This window comes from Urocitellus parryii, chromosome 12 (genome assembly GCF_045843805.1).
Source record: "Urocitellus parryii isolate mUroPar1 chromosome 12, mUroPar1.hap1, whole genome shotgun sequence".
Lineage (NCBI taxonomy): Eukaryota > Metazoa > Chordata > Mammalia > Rodentia > Sciuridae > Urocitellus > Urocitellus parryii.
The window spans coordinates 76827768-76849668 of NC_135542.1; the positions used below are offsets into that span (position 1 = coordinate 76827768).

Consider the following 21901-nt stretch of genomic DNA (forward strand, 5'->3'; position numbering starts at 1 on the left):
CATGCTCCTTGATCTTACATTTTAAAACCAGCCATCTCAAGTTATTTATATACAACAAAACACAACCATAATCTCTTGTCATTTTTTTGAACTACTCTCTGCTTCATTCTGCTTCAGGAACAAACTGCTGGTAGTGTCTTACACAAATCCACCTTTCCAGTGATTCAACATATTTTCTGCTTTTATTTACTCTGTCTGGAACCCCTTTATCCCCCTAAATTGCAAGGTTAACTCTTTAACTCTCACCTGACTGTTTACCCTCTGTGCTCTTGTTTGATACCATTAACCAAAGAGCAACTGCATAATATTCATTTGCCTCAAACAATAACTACACTCTTACCCACCCCACCCCCACTTGCAAACATTTTTGTTTTTTTTATTTCATCCACTTTGTAAATGTCCAGTGATCATTGTAGATCAGGTTTATTTCTAGATCTTAAAGTAGATAAAACTTAGATGTTGTCCTTGCCTTTGATCTATAACGGGGGGCAGAATAGAAGGGGTCCCAAGACGGTGTAATAGATGTAAGAGTTCAGTGCAGTGGTATCTGAGAGTAAGGAGCAAGGAATGATGGCTGTATGGGGCAGCAGGAAAGCCTTGCTAAGATTGCATCCAAGATGAAATCTAAAGATGAGAAGTTGAGGAAGGCCATTGGGGCAGAGGGAGTAGTATGCATGGGAACAGCGCAATGGTCAGAGATCAAGACCTGTTCAAGGAATTGTGACGTTACTGTTCTTGGAAGATCCTTTCTCACATATCAGCATATTTGTCAACATAGGCACAAATATTCTTTTAAAGTCCCTTTTGATTCTGTTTCTACTTAAATTCCTTCACCCTACTATTATACTCAGGTATTCTCCATGTACTGAAAATAAGAATTTTTTAAAAACTCAGTTGTATAAAACAAGGACAAAATTCTAAACTAACATCAGAGAATAAAACGTAATTATTTATAGTGATTCAGTAAGCTGTCATTATGATAAAGATGAGCTGCTTTTAAATGCATAATGATTCTGCAGGAAGACAAATGTACTTTTGAGAATAACTCGGACAGAAACCCAAACCACATGGAGTAGTTGTTTGTTTTCCAGAAATTTTATCACTTAATATTCCTTTCATTGCAGGCAGTTTAGTAGGTCAGACATTTCTGAGAAGGCAGCTTGTACTTCATTATTTCTTCTCAGTAGCTAAATGGCATTTCCGGAAGAACTCGCATCAGGAATGTCAGTGTGCTTAATGATGGGACAAGCCACAAATGGATTGCCTAAAAGCTAAGTAAGTCTGGCCTTACCTAACAACAAAATAGCAATCGAAAGTGGATCTTCATTGATATCCTTATCTGTTGCTTCACTACAAAAAAAATTGCACATAATGAACAATTTCCATATGTCTGCAGGGGAAGAGAGATGCAGGTGATCAAGGATGCAGGGTCTCTTGACTTGGCAATAGAGAAGCCACTTAAAAGCCACCAAACGCCTACAAATTTGCCTCTACCCCCAGCCCTAGTGATACCACATTGGGCCCACCAAGTTGGGCTACATCCTTTTTTCAAATGAATCCCCATTTTGTGGAAACGTCCACTTTTAAGTTTGTAATCCTCTGATTTCTGTGGTTCTTTGCTTTTCTGACTTCATTTCCTGGTAGACCAGTAACGAGCACTGGTTTATGAATAAGAGATGAGATGAGCTACACAGAGACGTCCAAGGCGGGCTTAGACTTGGCTGCTTGAGAATAGAATTGGCTTGTGTGTAAGCCTTCTCTTGGCAACTTAAATGATGCACTGACAAGGCATTTTGGTCACATCATGAATTTGTGTATCACACATATACTGGGGTGGGTATGCATTTAGCCAGCTTCCATGGAACCTGCTTAAGACAAACCCACACTGTCCTTTTTCTCTGTGAAATATGCTGTCTGATGTTCACAGAACTTGGTACACTTGTTAGAAGTGTGTTTTCTAATCTGCTTGTTACTTGTCCCACTAGTTGAGTGGTTTGCTTACCAGAGGTGAGCTTTGTGAATTCCCAAACCTGTTTGTTGCTTGTACTCGTTCATCCAATGAAACACCACAAAACTGAGTTATGATTGTAAAATGAGAGCTATTTTTTTTCTGTGAAAAGTAAATCAAGTGGTATTGCAACTTCCAGTAAAGATCAGGTGCTTAATGAAAATTGTCAAATTGGAGATGGGTAAGAAAATGTCAAATATTTAGAAGCACAAAAATCTAGAATGAATTCAAGTTATGGATTTCTCATTCTATTTCTAAATTCCTTAATGTTCTTGTCTTCTTGTTTAAAGAATAGTGAGATATTAAAACTAGAAAATTGAGATTATGTCTTGTATTCATATTCTGTTTTACAGTGTAGACTCCAAGGGGAGGTTTTTGCTTTTATTCATCAACTTAATAGTAATGATCAACTTAAATTTGGTTAAATTGAACTTGTATGTATTTTTAAGGCATACATCATGATGTTATTCATAAGAATTATTTCTAACTTTAAAAATTAACAGAATAACACATTATGTGCTATTTAAGGCAAAAGATTTGGAAATGCTCAAATATAAGGTTGCCTTATTTTTATGTCCACTCATGCAGAGAGTATTCCCTTCGAGAAGCACTGGGCTGGAACACTTGACTTATAGAAGAGTGAATTTCTGAATCTAGCCAGGGATGGAGCTATACTGGCCCTCCAGCTATTAGGGAACCCATCATGACTAATTGAACCAGGGAGAGTTAATGTCTTTGTGAATCTGTTTTCTTGGCACATAATATTCAGGGGCATATCAGCCACATTTTCCCACCCGTTGATAACAAATGTATCCTAAGTCTCCAATATGAGATGTGACTGGGAAGTAAAGAGGCCGATTTAACCAATATACCAGAATTTAGACATCCTAACGAGCTTTCTTTTTCGAAATAATGACAGTAGGAGGTTCGACAGTTATTTCCAAGATGCTGTCTTTACTAAAAATCATTTATGGAACTCATTTGAAATCGCTTTCAAAGACAATTTATATGCTTCATGGGAATGCCCGCTGAATTGCTCCAAAGATACCTGATATCAATCAATGATAGTTGTACCTATCTTGATTTACCATTTTTTTTTTCTAAATAGCTATCTACTTACCATTAAATGTCAAGGTTTTCCAGGGAGGGATAGGCTATTAGAAAGCATGCATTTCAGGCCTAAAAGCCAGCCCTAAGGCAAACTTCAGGAAAGTCTTGAGCAATGGTGACATCACTGAAATGAATGTAAACCACCTAATGAGGTGAATGTTTGAAGGCAAGAGAATTCACTTGGATATATAAATTGTGTTTAAAAAGTTGAATCGGTAATAACTTTATAGAGAAGTATCATTTTTTTGTAAGTGACCAGGTAATAAATATTTAGGCTTTGTTTTGTGGGTCTCTGTCACAAGGGTTGTACTCCACACAAAAGCAGACATACAACAGACATGGATGCACCTCGTTTTATTTACAAACATAGGCAGCAGATTGAATTTGGCCCATGGACCATAGTATACCTATGTGCACTATGGAGTACTGAGAAAGGAATTACCCTTAAGTTTTGTGTCAATCCCATCCATTGACATTGAAATCATTCCTCCCATGTTTGATACAGTAATTGCCATGTTGCAGGATAGCTACTAGTATCAAAACTATTTGGGGGGCCAAATGTATAATTACAGTGTGATATTCTTGGTACCTAATGCATAAAGCTATAGAAGAATTTTCCTCCAATTCAAACAGTAAAAATGCCTTGATATTATTCTAGCCATTACTGTTGTCCCTTTGCCCACACACACTTAGAATCTTTATTATGTAAAGATACTTACGATAGCTCCACCTAAATCTTCTCTTGTGATTAAAAATAACATGGAATATCTGGAAATATATCAGAATATTCCTATTTTCCTGTTTCACAAATTGGAAATCAATACCCCTCTTAAAATGTGTCCCAGACTGACTGTTTTTCCAGGTATGACTGTGTTGCAATAAACAATACAATTATTATCTCCCCTATTCAGAGCACACCTGATGAACTGTGGTTAAGATTGTAGGCTTTGGAATAGAATAGATCTAAGTTCAAATTTCAGGCCTGCCACTAACTTTGGAAGAGTTACTTGAATGTGTCTTAATTTCTTCATCTACAAAAGAAGAATCGTAAATTTTAGAGCTTCTCTAGTTTATAAATTTCATGAGGGCCAGAGATTATGTGTTTTGCTTTGATTATCCAAATGCTCAGTTCTTAGTACAGTGCCAGAATTATAATAGGTGTTCATTAAATATCAGACTAATAGATGAGTGGAAGGATAACAGTCCTGTAGAACTGTTCTTAGGAGTGAAGCACCCAGCACAATGTCCAGCACTTAGTAACATTCAGTCATTAAAAAAAATTTTTTTTGAAGCAACTCTGTCACACTTTCTCATAATAAACCTCTAGTCAACTAAAGCTCCATGATCTAGCACAAACTCACTCAAATTGTGTTTTCCCAATTCATGAATTTTAAATACATGTCATTACATTTGGTGTTGCTAACTTTGATATAATGAATTTCATCTCTTCCTTATATATTTTGTCAAACTCTTGAATTTTTTTCTTATATCTCCCAAATGTCTTTTTTTGGTGGTTATGATTATAGTCATCCCTCAGTATCTACTGGAGATTGGCTCCAGGACTCCCAGTCTCCTACCAAAATACATGAATGCTCAAGATTCCTGTGTAAAATAGAGCAGAATTTGCATATGACATATGTATATCTTTCCATGGACTGTAAGTCATTACCAGATTACTTAGAATACCTAATGCCCAATGTAAATGCTGTATAAATAGTTGCATTACTTGGGGAATAATGACCAAAAATGTCTATACATGTTCAATATGGGTGACTTTTCCCTCCCCTGAACATTCTCAATCATGGTTGGTGGAATTTGGATATGAATCAATGGATATCTAGGGCTAACTGAACTTAAGTTGGGGGATGCATCCTGAATAATTTCAACAGGTAAATTTTGGCACCTTTTACTCCAGAAGGGAACAAAAGCTAATGAAAACCATTTAGTAGCTGAAAATGCATAATTATCGCTAATGTGGTGAGAGTGACATTGCTCTGTTGTTCTGCCTGCAGCACTTTGAGTTGCTGCATAGAATACTCCTGGGTAGTTACCTCCGCAAATGAGGCTTCTGAAATTGAAGAGCCTGTGGCTTGGTGTTCCTACTGTAGAAATTCAGTGACTTGATGAGTCCTGCATCTCTCCATTCTCTTTTCTTTCACTTATGTATGTTTAAGAACTGCATTCTGTAATCAAGATACCCTGTTTCTAGATCTATACAACTGAGAATGTAAATCAAGGTCTCAGATCATATCATAGCAAGACTGTGTTGCTTGGCAACAGAGGAAAGAGAAAACGTTTCAGATTTTAAAAATAATTCAAGGTTTTATTATTATTAAAATGATTTCATTATTTGTGGGGAAAATAGCTTGGAGTGAAAAGTGGACCACGGCAGCAATCTTTCTTGTATCTGTGTTATAGGAAATCTTCTAAGCAAGAATTGGTTTTGTGCACTTGGACTCTGTGGATATTCTGACTGACTCTGGAAACTTTCCTAATTGACTCATTAGGTACAAAGGAATACCTTTTCCCCATTGCTCCTTTCCAAAAAATTACAACCCACAGGCTGTCTTTTTCTAGGGCCACCTTGGAATTATAACCATATTTCTTGTCAGGTATACCAAAATCTCTATCACATTCTTGGTTTATTTTAATAGTAATTGAATATCGGTCCAACGTCTCTTCCTTATTAGAGTTTAAGGTCTCTGAAGGTATGTTAGTTGCCTCTCTGTGGGAAGAAGCTAACTGGGGTGATAGTTCTGGAGGCTGGGAAGTCCAGAGCATAGTCCTAGCCTCTGGCAGGGGCCTTCATGCTGTATTACACGTGGCAGAGGGCATCACATAGAAAAAGAACAGAATACATGGCTGAAGTAGCCCATTCATTTTGTGCCTAGGTGCAAAGGGAGAGAAAGGGACGGGAGTCCAAATATCCTCTTCAAAAGTATTCCTCCAGTGACTTGACTTTGTCCCACCAGGCCCCTTCCTCTTAGAGGTTCCAAGACTTCCCAACAGTGTCATGGGCTGGGGACACAGGAGCCTCTGGGGGGACAATTAGGACCAATTCTATAGTTTGAATCTTATTTCAGATCCCCTTGTTGGCTTATCGTGAGGGTTATTAATGATCTGATTGCCTTTTTTTTTTTGAAGTATGCTCACCTATATTTCAAGAATTGTTATTAGTTCTTTTATTTGGACACTGGTGCTCCATACACAGTAGTTACTACAATCATGAGCCTTCACTGTGACTTGTAGGATAGATCAGTCTGATTTCAGAATCACAGAAATGATTGAATTGTTGAAAGATCAAGGGATGCTTGTCTAAAGGACATGGTGCATAGCAAAGCTGAGGGCTCAAGTTTCTCCATGGCACATCAGAGAATATCTAGATAAAAGTAATATTGGATAATTATGATTGTGATGCATTCCACTATTGTCATGTATGTAAGGAGAATTAAAAAAAAAAAGACTTCCTCTGTGAAGACAGCTAGTCCAGTATTTTCCAGCTTTGGTGTTTGCAAGCTTTGTGATATGGTCAAGTCTCTTTAATTCTCTGTGCCTCAAATTCCTTATCTGTAACTGATAATAGTGCTGAAAAGATTTTTCTCAGAATTAAATAATGCATGACTTGGCACATAGTGTACAGTAAATGTTTAACTGTAGCTGTGATACTGACATTTATATGCAATAACTTAAATCTGCATATGGTCTCTTCCCCTCTTTTTCCTTCTGTTCTTTATTGAATTCTGTATATTTGAAGACATTAAATTTCAAAAATGAGATGCATTTTTACCTATGATATAAACTTTGTATTCGTTGGAAAATGATGTGCTTGAATGAGAAACTTTTCATTAAACCCTTCCCGTTATACAGTTCTCTTTATTTCTGTTGTGTATCTATGATGATTGTAAAGCTTTTAAAGATCCTATAAACGTCTTCCTGCTTAGGAGTCTTTTTTTTATGAGACATGAAATCAATAGCAGAATTTTCCCCATAGTCTATGATTGCTTTGTCCTGGTTACTTTTTACAGAGAACTTAGGTCTTATCTTTATTGGGAAATTTTGGCTTTCTTGGATGCCTTAATGCTAATCTTCATTTGTCATATCCAGCATTTTTTACTTATAGTATTAGGTTGTAATGAGATTAATCATACATGATCAAGACATAGAATTGCATAATGTTTCTAATGTTTGTTATTAACATCATCACTAGTAATTATGGCAAAAGGGTGAATGACACCCTTAGAATGGACCGTTTGCAAAACTAATATCTGCAATTGCAGATATTAGTTCTGCAAGGTTTTGTTTTGGGTGTTGGTGGTAAGCTGGGCTTTAGGAAACAGAAGAGAAAGGGTTGAAGAGAAGAAAGAAGGAAAAGGTCAAAAAAAGCTACAATATACCTCTGATCTCTGCTATAGGTGACCATAAATTTTTGTTGTTTGATCTTTAAAGATGGAAGAGCCATGTTGAAGCACAGTCGCAGATAGCTAAGTCTTTTAAGTCTAGATTGTTTTTTAAAAAAATGAAATATGAAATGTGAGTTTTTCCAAAGTATATATGGTACAAATTAGAATTAAAGAGCCTACATCGTCTTTGTTATCTGAGGCAAAGATGAATCGGTCTCAACAAATGGGTTTTCACTAGGGAATCAATACAACTTTCACCTTGAGCTAACTTTGTGTTAACCTAAGAAAGATGTATCTAAATTTCACCTCTGATATTTCATTGTGAAAATATATTTCTTTATATAGTTGTCAGATAAGATTGGTAAGATTGATAAAGATATTAATGAGGTCAGTGAAATTTTGCTTGAGCAAGTATTGAAGGGTCAATTTTTAAAAACTATTCTAGACAGGCTTATTGTCAAAATCAGCCTGTGAAATAGCAAGGTATTTGGCTACACCAAGCCCAGAGTGTACAACATTCGACTTTTTGAACTTGATGTTTAGTTTCATTGCTGTATTTTGAACATTTTGTTGAGGCTATATGAGATTTTCACAATTACTTAGACTAATTGAACTGAATCCTTCTCTGCTTATGATGTTAGTAACTCATGAGTGATAATTTAGGAACATAGACTTACTCTAGGGACAGATACCTTGGGCAGATGATATAATTCCTGGACATGGCAGTAAAAGTACAAGCAGTTGTTTTTCTGTGTTCCCTGCTCTTATTAGTCATTGAAAACATAATAAAAGAAGTAATGACTCATTTCTTTTTTTATAGGCAATCCTTGGAGTTCATATTTATTTTTTCTGCTATTAGAAATACCGCTGCTAAACTACAGAGCCTAGGTTATTTGCCAATAGTTTTAAGCTCAATATTTTCTAATGTGATTTTTAAAAATGGAAATTGAACAGCCTTTTTCCTTTTTGGCTCGTTCCATGGCTGATCCTCCTTGTCATTCTCAATTTATAATTCTGTTTTGAGAGTTTTTCCCCAACTCCCCAATTAAAAAAAAAAAAAAAGGCTGTCTCATTATGACACCTTTTTAATTTTAATTTAACCCATTTTAAAGCAGCAATCCTCATTTAAAATTTTGTTTGAGAACCATTGTTTCTCCTTTGGCCAAGCAATAAACCATCCTTTTTCCTTCTCAAGAACGTTTTCTGGCTGGATTGGCATCAAGGCAAGGACAGCTTTCTACGCCAGAGACAGCTTTCTACACCAAGAACAGCGTTCCACAACAAGGACTCAAGTACAGGATCATGGAGCCAGAGAAGAAGACCAGGAGGCTGAACAGCCAGAGGAGACGGGTCCCCGACTGGCTGATGGGGACGCCTGAGGCAAGGTTACCCTGTTTGGATCTCGTGGACAGGCAGCCCAAGCCCAAGAGAGCCTGGTTGTCTGGCATCGTAATGGCTGAAAACTGAAATAACCCACGAACAGCTATGTGAGCTGCTCAAGTATGCAGTTCTGGCTGCACCCATTATTGAGAGACCCAGGTGGTGCCAGCTTCTGTACGGAAAGCAACTGAGCAGAACAGTGGTTGTCATCCTTCAAGGGATGAGTCAACTCCACTTCTACAGGTTCTGTTTGGAGTTTGGATTTCTCCGAAAAGCCTTCAGACACAAATTCCGCTTGCCTCCTCTATCATCTACTTTTCTAGCTGATGTTATCGGGCTACCAAATCAAACGGCTGGATATCTGCCTAAGACCATGGGAGGATCTGTACCATCTGCCGGTACAAAACCCAAGGTCGACCTGCAGAATGAGCTGGTCATTCAAAAGTATGGCTCTCAGAAGGTGGGCTTGCTGCGATGCCTTCTGACGGAGGAGGAAATGAGAACATTTGACTTTCCGTTACAAGGTTCTCCGGACTCTGAGAACTTTGTAACTACCAGATGTAATGGGTCTAACAGAGAACAGCCCTTTCTTTGGGCTGGACAGAGAAATGTGCATCACGTCCAAGGGGAGAGAACTAACACACATCTCACTGGTTGCCGAAGGAGGCTCGTGTCTCATGGATGAGTTGGTGAAACCCGATGAGGAGATTGTAGACTACGCCACCATGCTATTCGGGGATCACGGAGGAGATGCTTAAGCCGGTGACGACGAAACTGAAAGACGTTCAGAGGCGGTTAAAAGCACTGCTTCCTCCTGATGTGGTGTTGGTAGGCCATTCCCTAGACGTGGATCTCCGAGCATTGAACATGATCCATCCATATGTTATCCACACCTCGTTGCTTTATGCCAGAGAGCGGGGCAGAAGATTCAAGCTAAAGTTCTTAGCCACAGCTGTATTGGGGAAGGACATTCAACATTCGGAAAGGGACGGTCATGATCCCACAGAGGACGCTACCGCGACCCTTGAATTGGCTCAATATTTCCTCAAGTATGGCCCAAAAGATTGCAGAACTCAATCTGGAGGCGCTGTGGAGAGCCCCAAGACCCAAGAAATGTCAGAGAAAAGTTCCAGTACACCTACAGAGGTGCTTTAAGATCTTTCGATCCGGGGCATCACACGCTCCTTTTTGTATCCCGAGAGACAGATGATATTGAACTCTGGGTCTCCTGAAGATTGAGAGACTATTAAGTGCCTTTCCAACAGAGAGGTCTTTGAGCAGGCCAGAAGGCAAGTGCGCCTGTACCCCTTCAGCATTATTCGGTTCTCTTTGGAGCCTTTTTCACCTCTCCTCACTGAGGAAGTGAACCAAAGGAGGCGGATCAAGTGGACAGAGATGTCCACTATCTATGCGGGGCCATTGAGCAAAGATTGGAACCTAAGTGCTCTGAAGAGGCTGTTTAGGAGCTTTGGCCCAGTTCGTACAATGACTGCTGTTCTGGAAACGCATCAGCCTCATCTCTCTATAGAGAGTATGAAGTCCTGGAAGCTGCCCAGCTGGCCATCGGGTGCTTGAATGGCGTTCCTGTGGAAGGTGTATACATAAAGGTACAGAGACCTGTGACAGAACTCGCTCTCGATTGTGACACGCTAGTTAAGGAGGTGGAACGAGATTCTGAAAACCGAGAAACCATTTATCTGTCTGGAGTAGGTAAAGATTTCTTAGGACATATTCAGGAACTACCGAGCCTCTTTGGTGGCCTGGAAGCTGTGATCGTGCCTCCAGATGCTCAAAGCAGAAGACGGGAAAAATACTGTTTCCTGAAATTCAAAACTTTTGGCAACCCCAGAGGGCTCTCCATGTCCTCACAGGCAAGGACTGGAAGCTGAAAGGCAGGCAGGCCCTAACCCCCAGGCACCTGTACGCGTGGCTTAGGAGCTCACCACCTGAATCGAGAAGGCCCGCAGGTCTGAGAGTGACACCTCCTCCCTCCCTCCCTCCCTCTAGCGGGAGACCTTGCAGAATTTAAAGGCGGAAAACGCAAAGAGTGCAGCCTGGCGTTGGAGCCGCAAGATTGGAAGGCTCTACCGAAAAGCCTGAGCCCGGGAACCCTTTGCGTCATCCTCCTGCCAGGAACCACTAGCCCTCATGGGTCCCTCTCTGGCCTGGGACTCATGGGAATAAAAGATGAAGAGGAAAGCACTGGCCCAAGCGTGGGTTTGTGAGTCGGCTCGCCACTTGCCTTTTCTCATCCTTCCTGGGTGATGGTGGAGAAGACGGGTCGGGCTGCAGCTTCTCCAAAGACTGCTGGACCTCTTGGTTCAGTGGACGGCTTTGTGTGGGAAGTTGGTGTGCCGGCTAACGGGTCTAATCCATTTACATGGCATGCGCAAGTTTTCAATAAATGCCTAAAATTCAAGCCTTCCTCATCTTAAGACAGGGTGGGTGCGGGAGCGGGAAACTAAAACAAAAAAAGACGCCACACTGTGCCCCATGAGTCAGTGCAATTACTATGTGCCAATTGAAAAAACATATATATATATATATATATATATATATATATATTAAATAAAGTAAAATGGAAACAAAATAAATACAACTTATAATTAAACCAAAATAAATGTAAACGTGTTTGGTATCTTCAAAAAAATAAAATAAAATTTTGCTTATTTCTTTGTTTTTTTTTTTACTTGCTCACTGTCTTCTCCCATCTGCTTAAAATATGAATGTAGTGACCTTCTCTATCATCAAGCCCTTGGCTCTGGCATTGGTGTTGAACCACTGAAAGGACCTTGTAGATAAACACTGGAGGAAATAACAAGAATGCACTGTTGCAGTTTCAAACTCTGCTTTTGCCTTATTTTTTTTTTTCCTATCAAGGGTCTGCTTAGGTGCTTAAATGAGCTGTGAAGCATGATCCAAATCGGCTTTGCTTATCCAGTTTTGATATTTTACCGTTACTTAAAAAAAAAAAATTGGTAAACCTACTCTACACGGTTCAGTCCCTTTCTCTTACTAAAGGGCAACATGCCAACTAAAGTTGAGAGATAGGAGCAAACCAGAGATGTTTAAAAATTTATTTTTTCTTCAATACTACTATGTGAAATTCTGACTCTGATAGGGTCTGATGGTTTGATATCCTAGCTGCTCATTCAGTTAGCATGACACCAGTGTTTCTCCTGGAAGAATTTAGAAGAATGAAAATATCTTTACTGGCTTCTTGATAAAACTGCTTATGCTAATCATATTCTCCCCAGCCTGGGATGGAAAGAAAAACAAGTTGGATAGTGAGATAAGGTATTTATTCAAACCTCTGAATGTGCAGTCTTGGGAGCCTTGGCCCGTGCACAGCTTCCTCTCGCCTAAAAGTATCCCTTGAAATCACTGAAATGGCTAGAGTCATTCTAACTCCACTCACCATAATGAAGCCCCAGGGTTCTGAATCTAAGTGATTTTATTGTATGGAAAAAAGATTTTTCTAATGGGGGGAAAAAATCTTCATGGGCAAGATAAGAGACAATAAAAAATTAGAATGGCCTGTGGACTCATGATTCTAGGATTCAATCTAAGAATCGGTCAATTGAGTGAGAAAGTTAACGTCGGTAGTCTGTTTTCACTGTGGACCAAGGCTTTATAATGGGGTGCCTAAAACCTTAGGCAGTTTAGTTTTAGAGGACTTGTTATGTAACCCCCTCCTCCCATATTTGTTGCTACATGCCTGTGCATGCTCCTCCCCGCAACCTGGGAAAAAGCTCCTTGTTTTACCAGAGATGTTGGTTAACTCATTTCACATTATTTTCTTGTTTCACTCCTGCAGTCTTCAGTTCCCACAATTCACTGAGACAACTCTGTGTTGACAGGTCACTATTCTGCTACTTGACCACTTGCAGCATTAGATAATCATAGCCATTCTCAGAATACTTTATTTCTTGGCATTCATGATGTCACACTCTTCTTCTCCTTTTATGACCATTTTATCTCTTGGGCCTGGTCTTGTTTTTCTGCTTGACCTCTCGTTGGAAGGCTCCAGGACTCCCCCTGGTATATCTCTTTTCTTACTATATATTTAGGTAAATGCATCTGTTCCCATAGCTATAAATGCTAAGCTAATACAGATGATTTCCAAATCTCTACCTCTAGCCATGACTTCTCATAAGACCTCAGGTGCTCATCTCAATATCTATTCAGCATTATCAGTAATATGTACAATTAGCATCTGACTTTGGATTTCTTCCTCATAGCTCCTTTCCCCCTGGAATTGCTGATCTTAGAAAATGGCACCACCTAATAACCCATGTCCAAAACTGAGCAGTTGCATTTGATTCCTTGCCTTCTCTTGCCCTCAACACCCAGCCCATTGGCGATCCCATTTTCATAACTTCATCTCCAAATATTTTCATATTTTTGGATGGTTAACTACCCTAGTCCAAGGCATCATCATGGTTCTTGACTGAACCATTTAAATTTTTTTCTAGTCTTCCAACTGCCACTTTCCCTCACTCTGTAATGCAAATTACATTGGCTTATTCCATTGATTAAATCTTAGTCGTGACTTGGAGCAGTGTCACTTTCCTCATTTTCCCTAGAGAGTTCTGCCCTGCCTGCAGTTCTCTACCCCACATGGTCCTTATTTCTTCCTCCTAAATTCCCTGAACCTTCTCCCCGTAAGACCTGTGCGTTGGGTGTTGCCTAGCCTGGAGTGCTTTTTTTCCCTTTCATGGCTGTCTCATGTCATTCAGATCTGTTTAACCTCATTTCTTCAGTAAGCACTTATTAATGGCACTCTTGTTCTTGCTAATTGTTTATTAGCAATTTCTACTGCATTCATGAGCACACATAGGGATAGTGCACTGTGCGTGTTGTCTCTTCTGCAGAATATCAGAGGTTCAGTAGTCTATTCCCATTTTCTGGGATTTGCCTGGCACATTGTGAGAGCTCTATTAATATTGGTTGAATGAATAAATAGATGAATGATCATACTCAAAAGGACTTGTGATTTTTTAAAAGGCATTAAGAAGGACTGACATTGGCAAAATGTTTGGTTTGTGCTTCAGGATTTAGTTGTCTTTTGTGTCTTTATGTGATCATTGTCTTTTGGGAAAATACAAGCATCTCAGAAGTGTGTATGTGAAAGGAAGGCTTGTATGTGAGCTAAGAACATAATGCCAAGTACATGTCGGCCTATCCAGCCCTGGGGAGAGAGACCGATTTGGATTGGGAATCCTCTCTTGGGTGGGTGAGGAAACGAAGGCTGATCTAAGTCACTTTGGCAGATTATAGAGCTGGTGGCTCAGGAGCCAAGACTGGAACCCCATCTTTGTGGCTCTGGAGCCTGCTGCATAATGAGACTATTTACCTTCCTTGGTTTATCCTTTGAAAAACAGCAGAGTAAATTCACCATAAGCATTCATATTGTGGAATCCTGTTTTGCTCAGGTTGGGATAGTAAATATTTAAGCTGTCTTTTTTCTTTTTGTGGGCCAAGGTCTGTTATAACTACTACACTGTTATTGCAGTGCCCAAGAAACCATAGATGATACAAATGAATGGGTGTGGCCAGTGTTCCAGTCATTCATTTATGGTAACTAAACATCATCACAAAATGATATTTAAAATAGTTTTCAACCATTGAAGAATGTAAAAATTCATTCTTATTCTTATGGGCAGTACAAAAACAGGCAGCAGACTGTCATTTGCTGACTCCTACTCTGAGATGTTATAGTAATACTCATCAGCTATTGTAGTAACTTTGGGAATGACCTTCATAACTAACCGCTAATTGCAGCATCTGTAAATCCCTTGAGGGAAGGACCTTGTGATACATTTCTCACCACGTCCTTTTCCTGTTGCTTGCTTGAGATGACCCCATCTTGTTATGCCCTGTTTTGCCATCTGTGTGGGTAAAAGGTGCACTTTCCACTTAATGGTCAAAAAAGGGAGAACAGTTGACTAATACATAATCAAATTAGAAATGCACCAAGGGCTAAATTTTTTAAACACTATTTTCAAGCTTCTTTGGGGATAAAACTTGCTCTAAAAGCTTAGTGATGTGGACATTTGGGGAAACAAAACAAACAAAAAAATCCCTCTGTCCTAAGTTAGTCATCATTATTTGAAATAGGATATTTGTCTATGTGATTAACACAGGATGTTACTAGAGCTTGTTTTTCTTTTTTTATTTATGCATTTCATTACTGTTAGCTTGCATTCATGTGACATTTTTTACTTTTCAAAGAATCAGTTCATCTGTAATATGGTGTTCTGTTTTTTTTAAAAAGATTTTTTTGTATTTTTGTGCCAGCTTAAGTCCATGAAAATGAGCATGTTTCATAGACATGTAGACAAGTAGACAAGACAAAGTAGACAAGTCTTTATGTTTAATGCTCTCTTCTCTGTGATTGAGAATAATGTGTATACTAAAGCATGCCCTCTACAAGCCAGTCACTTCTTCCCCTAGACAGTTATGCTTCTCATAATCTGTGGGTGCTTCTCTTGGGAAAGTGATCTCGGTGTCATTCTCTCGCATTTTTGGGGTGCAGTATTAACGTTTTTTTTTTTTTTTTTTTTTGACATTTCACTGGACTCCATGATCCCTACATTCCCAGAGGGCCAGGTCAGCTCAGTAGTTCTTAGCATGGTGCCATGAATCTGATAGGCAATGCAACAGCCATTTACTGAGGTCCTAGATCCCCTCTGAGCTTGTTTAGCTCTTCATTCCTAGAAACTGTTCTGATCGCTTCATAGTATCTTGCCTACAATTATTTTTGTGGTTAAAACATACATCAGCCTGGATTTCATTGTCTCCTATTTAATGCTCATTCCCATCTAGGTTCATCTTGTCAGTCTTCTCAGACTTGCTGTTGTTTGAATTGCTCATTATTGATCACTTACCTTCTTTCCTCTTTGGGTTTCATTTCCCTTGCAGATGTGCATGATCTCCAGAGCCTGCTTAAACTTTCCTTAAGAGGCTGAGACCTGATCTAATCTTTCTAACCCCTTAATTATGCATCCATCCTCCTTCACCTGAGTGTTTACACATTCTTTGCCTGTGTATTTGCTGACTTTAGGGAAGATACTATGTTTTAATTATTCGTTGAATAATAATTACCACGTTATGAAAGGTTGAACTGCTTTTATCATTTCTGTTGATAGAAACAGCTTAGTAGATGTTCACATACCCATCAGCCTGAGCATAAATGAGTTCATCTCAGGTTGTGAAAAAGAATTTACTAAAATCAGAAACAAATCAAAACAGATGTAAGGTTTGGGGTCGTTAATTTCCATTAAATTCCCATGGAGACCTATGAACAAGCTAAAAATACCTTCAGCAAATTGTATGAAATGGCTTCTTTAATGGCATGTAGTGTGATAGGGGAAGAAAACAAAGCTAAGTACTAACTTATTCCTAATCTGCAAACTTGCCTAAATGAAAATGTGGATAATATCTTTATGTGGAATAGTTAATAGAATAGGCATAGGAAATTTTCTATATAGATTTCTCCCCTGATTTCTTGTTAAGATCCACTTACTGTAGAACTAACCAGAGTCTTAATTAGATAGTCATCATTAGATATTGTTTGAATACTAATATAATACTATAGAAGGCTTACTTTGATATTGATTTTTTTTTTAACACATGTGCATACAAAAGGTAAATCTAGGGAAAAAGACTAAGAAAATGAATCTGCTAGAGAAGCAGAATATATAAAACACTGAAAAGAGAGATTAGGTTCTATTCTCAAGGATGATGTTCATGTATTAGTTGTTCCTGGAACAACTGTATTGGGCACCTACTTTTAAGCACAGGCATGGATGTCATAATACTCAATCTCTTGCACAGTGGGTGGTCTAGCAGAGAGAGATGCACAAAATTAAATGTCTCTTAATGGTGGTATGAAAAAGATGGAAAATAAGATTTGCTTTTAACTGAGTTTAAGAATTCTTCCTAGGAGTTATGTTTGAGACCAGTTTTTAAAAGAGAATATAATGTATATAGAAGAGCATACCTGATGGAGGGAAAGTAGCTAACAAACCAAAGATCAAAGGGCAAGAATGGAATAGCTTAAATAGAAAACAGTAAATTCATTTTGGTGGTGGTTCCAGAAGGATGTTGGAGAAAGGCTGAAAACAGATGAGACCAAATTTAGGGTTTAGTATCGGGAATAGTAGTAATAATAGAATCCTAACAGCTGCTTTACAGGATCATTGTAAGCATTGCGAATCATGAAAGGAAGGTCCTTGTGCAATACCTGATACTTAGAATACACTTTATTTTAGCTGTTTGACCTGGTATTGGAGGGCAGTGGAGAGCTGTTCTCCATTTGATTAGAGAAACCACACAATCATGGGTATCCGAAAGTAAGGACATGTGCATAACCAATTGAAGTGGGGAGAGACTTGGGACAACTGAGAGGCCAGGAAAGATGACATGGGGCAATCTATGCCTCAGAGAGGAAGATCACTGGAAAGGACATAAGAGCAACTAATGAAGCATCTGCATTCATTTTTATTTTCTGTTAATTGTCCACCCACACTTTACACATTGCATTTTAGAATCTAAAAATGTCCTGCAGAGTGTCAGGACAAGGAGCGATAACTCGGGCAGATGGGATAAAATAAGGGTCAGACTTTCCTTAGTGGAGGAATGAGGAGAACCCAAATCTCCTGAATGGGTCCTTTTCTCTGAAAATTGCAGATTTGGCATTTTTGGCCTCACATTTGTACAAAGTCACAAGGTCTCTTCTGTCTCCATTCTGTTTTCTGTTTTCAATCTGGGAAAGCCTGAATGATGCTGAACCACCAAAAAATACTCGCTGTCCTTCAGGGAAGTAACAGGTAGGGTCCCTCCTCTGTAATAATGATGAGTTTGTCTATTTTCTCTGTTTTCTAGCTTTCCCATGAACTCTTTATTTACATGGCTCATCAAAATGTATTTCAGTTGGTTCCGTGCAAAATGCTGACTTGATGCCAAGGGGGCATTTCTTAATGGTGCTTATTGCAGCACTTCTGTTGCATTTATATTCTCAGTGGGGAAGGACCTTGGAGTCTGATGGCCTCACTGAGATGTCTAGCTGCAAAGCTTGCTCAGTGTGGGGAATCAGTTGCTCAAGTATGGCTTGTGCACCTCCTCTAAAGTCAGACATCCTCTTTAGAGAGCACAGGTAATCTACCATTAGTTTATCTCGCTGAAGTTATAATTGAAATATCAGGCAGGCCCAGCTTCTTTGCCTGAGAGGGTTGGGTTCAGGAGCCAGAAAGCGGATATCTGCAGGTGTTTCTATCTTGATGTTGCTTTCATGTAACATTGTGGAGATTCAGCAGATTTATACATAAAGGAATTGAGTAGAAAAGTTCATGAGGCTCTTATTAGCAAGTAGTTATTACTTAATGTGTGAAGCATTTTGTTAAGCAGTCTACATGAATGTCTCTCTTAAACCCTACAATAACCTATTGAAGGACCTATTTTAAACATGAAGAGAACCAAGTTTGGGAGGTTACAAAATTTGGTCCAGATCCACTAATCAGTACACAAGAAAAGTGGGATTCAAACTCAGTTTCATCATCTTTTTGATGATGCTATACTACCTCTAACTATTAACAAGTTTCATGGTTTGTTTTATTTTTATGTTGAATAAAATGCAATTTTTTTTGTTAACAGGATATTTGTGTGTGTGTGTGTGTGTGTCTTTATGGTGGCCTGGTAGGAAATGCTGGCTTGCTCTAGTGTCATGTGCTATGATATGCATGAACTATTTATTTTCCTGTTGCATTGTCTCAGCAACTTTGAAAGGTAGATATTATCTTTTAATTACAGAAATGAAAGGTGAGGCTTAAAAGGGTAATTCTGACTTTCCCAGGTACACACAGTACCAGTTTGGGGCTTTGAATCCAGGTCTGCAGAAGTGTGCTGTCCAGCCTGGCTCTGCCCACAGTGCCATGCTGCCTCGAGGGAGCAGATTTGTGTAAAAGTAGCACTTGGCCTTCACTTTTCTTTCATTAAAAAGAAAGCAAACGTAATATATAGGATATCCTTGTGTTAAAAATAATTATTTGTGACTCAATCCTGATGGTCTGTATAGCCTGTTTTCATTTGTTGAACATCATTAAAATCAAATATTTAGAATATGAAAAATTATTTGGAAGGTTTGTCTTTACATAGGGATGCTAAGTTCTTAGATTGAAGCAAGTAAATTGTATAATTTGTTCACATCATCATTGAAATTTCTTATCTAAGAATTGACCACTTTCTTAATATAAGAACACTGTAGAAGAGTTTTACTATTTTTGAAACATGGACTCAGTCTATACAAAACATTCCTTTCTGCATTTGGCCCATTTGCTAAGTGTTGTGTAAAATCTTAGTTCATTGACTCTTCTATGGGTTTGCTAAAGACTATTTTTTAAAAAAATTATTTTCTCTGTGAAATGGAGCATTATGCTGATATGCTTGCTGCTATCCCAGAGTGTAATAGATCCTTATAATTAAGAATTTCCTTGGTAGCTGAAAATAAATGCAAAGAAGCTTGAAAAGAGAAGACAGGTTTCCTCTGCAAAGTGCACTGAAATTTAAAGTGTTGAACAGGGGAGTTTACTTTTCGAGTTCCCCGAGTAGACATTTTATTGTCATTTTATTCAGCCAGATGTCAAGGTTACTTTCTGACTATAGAGTTTGTTGAGTCAGCCTGTTCTGATGAGAAGATAATTAAGTGCCCTCATACTTGATGTGCATGCCGTACTATTTTTGTTTAAAAGTGGAGGGCAGGAGAGAGAAACCCCTGGATGATGAAGCTCCAGAGAAAAATGGCATCAAATGATAGGCTTATGAAGCCAGCCTGACTAATGCCTTGTATTTGCTGACAGATTACTCTCTGTAGGTTTTATCTGGCAAGTTCTTATTTCCTCTTCAAAATAACTTTGCAGGAAACTGCACATTGCTGGAAGATAGCCAAGTGCATTTCAGGTTGAATCACTTAGGTTAGGGTCTAGAGCCTTGTAAAACATCTCTAATACACATATACTGAGGCACAGTACAAGTTACTTGGGAAATGGATTAGCACTATTTGTTTCCAGGGTAAAGATTTCATTAACCAACGTTTCCGGAGTGAGTTTTGCTTTGCTAAGGGCATTCATCAGAAGTCACTGAGCTTGATTCTTCAGACCCAGTTAAAGCTTATTCCTGGGTTTGGATTTGGAAAGCACATGGTCTGGCCCCATTTGTTGGGCATGCGGTCTTTATCCTTCAAAGTGGCAGTTACTGGAAATAAGATGTGATCATTTGTTAGAGGATTCTCTTGGGAAACTTTTAGAATCTCACTTTTAAGGAATTTCAGAACTTATAATCTTAACATATTTTATATGTTTGTCTTGTAAGATTTTCATGAAGTTGCTTAATTTTTACCAAATTTTGCATACTGTTAAAATCTCCATCACTCATATTTGAAAATTTTCCTAAAATACTGGGATGTAATTCATGTGTCTTAAATTCCCCTGTTATATATTTCAGAGATCGTAAGTATAGTCCAACAATCAATATTACCTAATTTTAGTACATATTTTTCACTTTAGAAAGAAATAATGTACTCATTAACAGTTGCTCCCTATTTTTCCCTTAGTCCCCACAACCACTAATCTAGTTTCTATCTAGGAATTTGCCTAATCTTGCCGCAGTCCGGCTGCAGCAAAATAACCGGGGGGTGACGAGCAAAAGTTTGTTCCTGCTTCAGTGGCTTGTGATTTGTGCCCAGCCAGACTGTGGCATATTTCTGGACATTTCATATAAATAGATCCATACAATATTATGTGGTATTTGTGTCTGCACTTTTAATTTAGCATAATTTTTAAAAAAATGTTTTAGTTGTAGGTGACATAATAACTTTATCTTTTATATGATGCTGAGAATCAAATCCAGTGCCTCACACATGCTAGGCAAGCACTCTACCACTGAGCCCAACCCCAGCCTAATGTTTTTAAAGCTCATTAATGTTATATCACATATCAGTACTTTATTCCTTTTTAAGGATGAATAATAATCCATTATTTGGAGACACACACATACACACTCGTATCTCTAATCTCACATCCATTTATCAATTGATATTTATTCACCAATTGATGCCATTTTTTTGACCCTTACGATAGGGTTAGTATGAAGATTCAGATATATTGTACTCTAAATCACATCCTCAAACATGGGTACACCATACTACAGGTCCTGCCTAAGGAACCAAGTTTGACCTGGTCATGAGTGAAGAAGGTAGTTGCTTCATGTTAATAGGGTAATTTAAAGGGATTTCACAGTACCTTTCCCTGTGTCATGGTGGCTTAGTTGAATTTGCAGTGGGGCTCTTTGATATTGGGTTGTAGTCAAAATATGTTGCTTGGGAGGAATAACACAAAACCTTCTCATAGCCAGTGACAGTGTTAGTCAGCTTTCTATCACCTGAGATGATCAATTTATAATGAGAGGGTTTATTTTGGATCAGTTTTAGAGGTTTCAGTCCATGATCAATTGGCCCCAATGCTTAGGGCCTTGTGATCAGGCAGTAAACATGTGATCACAGAAACAGTGTGGGGCAGAGCAAAGTCTTGCCTTATGGTGATATAGGGAGTAAGGAGAGAATGAGGGAGGCTTGGGTCCCATAATCCCATTCAGTATAGATTCAGTGACCTAAAGACCTCTCACTAGGCTCTTCCTCTTAAAGCTTCTACCACTTTGCACCGTGGGCTGGGACCCACCCTTAATATGTGGACCTTTTGAAGGACCATTATCCAAACCATAGCAGTGAATAATTAGAAACTTAGAATTCATTGTAATACTCATCTGTGAGTTCAATACATGGAATAGGACCAGGTCATTATTCTGTTCTTGGGGGTTAGAGAAACTCGGAAGATATATTTTTTCCTTTTCAGTTTTTCCTGGAGAGATCCCACAACTTGAACTATTAAGAGGTGGTTCCTTTGCAAGCTTGAAGTTGTAGGAGTGTTGTCCTGCTTTTGCCTGCTTT

The 21901-nt window shown here is 38.7% G+C and overlaps 1 protein-coding gene and 1 pseudogene across 3 annotated transcripts in view; both read left to right on the forward strand.

The window, feature by feature from the left end:
* Positions 1 to 21901, forward strand: part of Ccdc85a (coiled-coil domain containing 85A) — a 184616-nt gene that overhangs the window by 42076 nt on the left and 120639 nt on the right. The gene's annotated exons all lie outside the window — the stretch shown is intronic.
* On the forward strand, positions 8821 to 11123 carry LOC144249050 (RNA exonuclease 5 pseudogene; annotated as a pseudogene).